The following is a 5543-nucleotide window of genomic DNA, read 5'->3' on the forward strand; positions in this document are numbered from 1 at the left end:
TGCAAAGGGAAGGCTCCGGTTTTCCTTTCATCTCCGACATATAAATACATATTGTACACAACAAAACACAACACAATTGTCACACGTCACCCTCAGTAAACTCGACTCTTCGTTCCTGCTCACACACGATGACTGCGTCTTCTGGGGCCACTCACGGATTCTTGACAACACTTCTTCTTCTTGCACTGAAACACCATATGCAGCGAATAAAGATAAACCGAAAAGGAAAAAATTAAATTAAACACAAGAAAACAAATAGGATACACACTATGACAGTCCGCGTGGGAATCTCTGATGACGATGCCTCCAATCCATTATCCAACGCTAATACCAAAATCACCGAAACCTACAACAGTAAATCAAACTAAACAGCGGAGGCAATGGAAATAAAAATCAAAATCTGCATAATTATAATTTACCAAAGTAACAATCAAGAAGCACAAACCACCATCCAGAATCGACACTACTCACAACGCGCCAATGCAAGGGGGAAAATAACAAATAAAATACACCTTATTAAATATTACATATAAATAAAATCACTCTAATAAAACAACACCTGTTCAAAATACACGTAGACATATAGAGCACTGTTATTAAATAAACTCAGAAGTCACACACGGAGCATCCGGATACATCTCACGAAACCTATCTAAACACCATGAGAGTACGTCCGGGCAAGTACTACCCTGACCTGAGGAATGGTGGCGTAGATAAGCCTCCAACACTTGATCAGGGATCTCCTCTGGAAAACGAACCTCCGCACAGGTATCTGTATCGACCACTTCGACCATAGAAGAACCTGGCGGCAACTCAAGGGTGTCCTCATCGGAGAAAATTAGGTCAACAACGGAAGGATCCTCAAGATTCGACAATGGGGTTGGAGCCATACTATTGCTACCCTCCGTAGAAAATGATTTCCTCAACCTCTTTAACACCCGGCTACGACCTTTTGCACCGCCAGGACGTCCAGGTTTTCTTAAACGTTTCAAAGGAGGTATGAATGGTCTACGCCTCCCTCTATTTCTTTTCTTCCTCTCACACTAAAATAAAACACACAAGTTTAAGGAAATGAACAACAATATGAAACAGGATGAAGTCAAAACAAATCAAAATAATACATACTTCAGATACATCAGTATCCATGATCTAACATAACCTGCATTCATAAAAAGAAAAAATGGAAATGCAGTAAAGAAAATCGACACTACCAAACATACAAAATATTGAACAATCGAAACCACTCATTACTGTGAATTATTACATAAAAAGGAAAACTAACCTAAAAACTCACTAAGCAAATTAAATTCGCCAAGTAAAACGAACTCGCCAAACAATTAACAACTGTTACGAACTGCCACTTCACACCATCCCTTATGAAGTGACGTGTTATTTTTAATGGTTTTTTGGGGGAAGATAGTATGGCGCCTACACGTGCAAAGACTCGGCAAAACACTAAGTTGCCACGTGCCTTGTACGTTCCATTCACACCAGCAAAGAAATTACTAGATACATCACAAATGCAACCTCAGCAAGGACAAGCTGCCACGCGCGTTCCACTGGCATCAGTAGGGAAGGACCGCAGACGCAACATCAACAAAATATGAGCTACTGCGATATCTACATTTTATCACGCACACCGCATGCCACTAACACCAAACGAAACATAAGACAATCAAGAAGACGATACTTCAGCAGACTCCACGTGTCCCAAAAATATGCGACAACCAAGAAGACGAAATTTCAGCACAATCCACGAAAGTAAGCAGTTATAATATTCATAAGTTGTCAGGTAAAGATATTACGATAATCTATCACGTGACAATTAAGAAAATATAAATAACGGGTAGTAACCAGAACGGCGTTCTTTGTTCATCCGAAAGTCGGTACGTCTACGTCGACTCTCAGTCAAAATCGAGTATAAAGTTAGTACTAGCCGTGCACGTTATCATTCTGTCCGTTAAAATTGTGTAAAGCTAATTAAGTTCGAAAATCCAAGCGTCGAATAACTATTCGAAAATCAAAGTGTTCGCGTTGCGACTCTGTCTGTCGAACCTGAGTATCGAGTGTTTGGTTTTAAAAATTTCCGAACGTCCACCATCATTCGAATTAAGCGTTCGTATCGTCACTTCATCTGCGGAATCAAAGTTAATTGTCAAAATTCGACTCATCACCAAGCTGCACTCATCACTGATCGACTTCACATCTAATCAAGGTAGGAAATTTGAAATTGTATATCCTCTTCTCTTTTAACTTGCAGTCGAACAAAAATTGTCTCTGAACAAAAGTACCCATCGGTAGCTATTGTTGATAGATAAAACTACCAAGTACACAATCCATATAGATTTTATCCGAACGTCTTGAATTTACGATAATTACTCTCTGTATCAATCTGTGATTACGGTGTTTTCCAAACACTGGAAACATCTATGGTTTTCGTTTTCCTCTTTCCGTTGTTAGCAGATTGCTCATCCTTGGGCGAGGCCTACGAAGTCACAATGATTGTCCACAGTGAACCTAGTTGCCAATTAAAATAATCATTTCTCACTTACGACTCCACTAGTTGCCAAAAACGACTTATACCTTCTAAATTGTTAAATCTAACTGATTATTCGCTGTGTTAAACCTATGTTAACGGTGTTTTCAATTATCGAAAACACTTATTGATTTTCGCATTCCTCCTCCCATCGTTGGCAAATATCGCCCGTCTTTGGGCAAGGCTTGCGAAATCGCACAAGTTACACACAGAGAATGATATTCATTTCACCTTGATCATATCAGATGACAAAATCAAGAAAGAATCGAAAAGATAAAAGTCACCTCAGCAAGAAGCGAGCCGAACGTTGGTATAAACGATTAATTGCTGCAGAAGTTAAAAGGGAAGAAAAGAGGCGCCGAGAAGAGTTAGAATTAAATCGCGAAGATTCTGCACCGAGTTTTTCGCCCTCGAGTTCACCTATTTCCGAACATTGCGAGACGCATTCCTCCCAATTTCGATTACCATCGCCCACATCATACAATAGCGTTTATCATAAACCATATTGTGTTAATCGCCCGAAAGAGTAGAAATTAGTCTTCGTCATTAATCCTACCGCAATAAATAAATCTTATCGAACATTTCTGAAACCCTATCCGACCAGTAGCTCGAACATCCACTATATCTACATACATATTTACTACATACTACCGTATGATACATCTATATTTGTATCCGATGATACTTATAACCGCCATTGTAATACCTTTAATCGACTAAAATCGAATAAATTATAACATATTTACATTAATATAACTCAATTGGACGAAATAAATACATTTGTCAAGAGCAATTGTCTATTCCGAATAACTTTAATCCTCTCCTGTGCCAGTACTCCTGCGCATAGCAGGTTAGCCGGAAAGTGGAATTCGTTTGCCAGTTGCATTAAACGTTAGTTAACGCTACCCATTAAACGTAAACTATTGGATAAGCACTTACGAAGTAACAAAACCCCGACAGACGAAGGTACAAGGATTTGTTTTCCTACAGCCAAGAAGGTGCTTACAGAGGCACTTCCAGACTGGGAATTCAATCTAATAGTTACCAAAAGATGAAGGTACAAAGATTTGTTTTCCTACAGCCAAGAAGGTGCTTACAGAGGCACTTCCAGACTGGGAATTCAATCTAATAGTTACCAAAAGACAAAGATACAAAGATTTGTTTTCCTACAGCCAAGAAGGTGCTTACAGAGGCACGTCCAGACTGGGAATTCAATCTAGTAGTTACCAAAGACACGACAGACGAACAATACCCATCACACACTAACACTCCTAGCTTAAAGAAAATAATAATAATAATAATAATAATAAAAAAAAAATTTTTTTTGAAATAGTCCTTAGACTATTTCTGGTGGCAGCAACTACCGTATTAATCAGAAATCTAAATCTATATTTCATACGCAATCATATCATTTCAATATTTCCCTTCTGATTAAACTCAACTCAAACAGAAAATAAATTCAATAAAATTAAAATTTAAAATTTGATCGATTTAAACAAATAAATACGTAACAGTAGGTCTCGCTCAAGGATGAGCAATCTGCTAACGATGGGAAGAGGAAAACAAAAAACCATAGATGTTCTCTGCGTTAAAAACACCGTAATCACTGGTTGATACAGCGAACGATTGTAAACGAAATAGATCGAAATTTGATAAAGTTGTTTTATTCCAGACAATTTATTAAATCTTGGCCAAGAACGTTTATTTCAATTTTATATCGTGAATTCAAGACATTCGGATGAAATCTACGTAAATTGTGCTAGATAGTTTTATCTGTCAACTATAGCCGCCGACGGGTGTTTTTATTCAGAGACAACTTTGTTCGACTGCAAGTTAAAAGAGAAGAGGATATACAATTTCAAATTTCCTACCTTGATTAGATGTAAAGTCGATCGGCGGTATGTATGGCTTGGTGATATGTCGAATTTTGACAATTAACTTTGATTCCGCAGATGAAGTGACAATACGAATGCTTAATTCGAATGATGATTTTTTGAAACCATATTTAATATTCGATTTCGACGGACAGAGTGACGATGTGAATGGTCTGAATTTTGAATAAGGACTCTTCTACTCTATGTTACGAAACTATTTAACTTTTCTAATATTCGATTTCGACGGATAGAGTGACGATGTGAATGGTCTGAATTTTGAATAAGGACTCTTCTACTCTATGTTATTCCTGCTTATTTATAATATCCTAATTGTCACGTGATGGATCATCTCTATGGGAATCACAGCATTGCTACGTGACAAATTAGGAATTTTGTAACTGTCTACTTTCGCGGATTGTGCTGAAGTTTCGTCTTCTTGATTATCTTATTTACGCTATTCCTAATTTCTCATATCCTTGAGACACGTAGATGCTGCTGAAGTTTCGGTTTCGTTTTCTTAATTTCTCGTATTTCGTTGGGTATTAGGGACATGCGAGGTGCGTGATAAAATGTAGGTATCGTAGCAGCTCGTATTTTGCCAATGTTGCGTCTGCGATGTTTCCCAAAACTTCCTTACTGATGCCAGTGGAACGTGGCTGGCGCGTGCCAACTTGTCCTTGCTGAAGTTACATCTGCGATGTATCTGGTAACTTCCTTGCTGATGCCAGTGAATCGTTCAAGGCGCGTGGCAACTTAATATTTGCCGAGTCTTCCTATGCGTTATTTCCTGTTTCTTTCAATAAAATATCATTTTCTTTATAATAGTAAATTTAATATATTATTTCATGGTTTGTTTCTCACGGCTGGTTTCTATTAATTTCTAATATTCTTGCGTTACGTTGTATTGATCATTATTTATTCTTTCTTCGTTATGATCTTTCATTTTATTATCGTTTATTAAATATTTATTCCTTCGCTGAAAATATGATTTATTTTGTAACGCATAAAGGTTACTATATGCACGTGTTGATTATCCAAAATGGCCGCCTGTGAATGTTCGTAATATACAGTGACATTTTATTAATGTGAAATCTATTATTTATCCGTTAATTATTTGTGACTTTATATAATAG

At 37.4% G+C, this 5543-nt stretch overlaps 1 pseudogene; it reads right to left on the minus strand.

Moving 5' to 3' along the window:
- Positions 1 to 523: 523 nt before the first annotated feature.
- Positions 524 to 1146, minus strand: LOC105680873 (annotated as a pseudogene).
- Between the last annotated feature and the right edge of the window lie 4397 nt (positions 1147 to 5543).

The sequence above is a fragment of the Bombus impatiens genome, unplaced genomic scaffold, assembly GCF_000188095.3.
Source record: "Bombus impatiens unplaced genomic scaffold, BIMP_2.2 scf_0390, whole genome shotgun sequence".
NCBI classification, from domain to species: domain Eukaryota; kingdom Metazoa; phylum Arthropoda; class Insecta; order Hymenoptera; family Apidae; genus Bombus; species Bombus impatiens.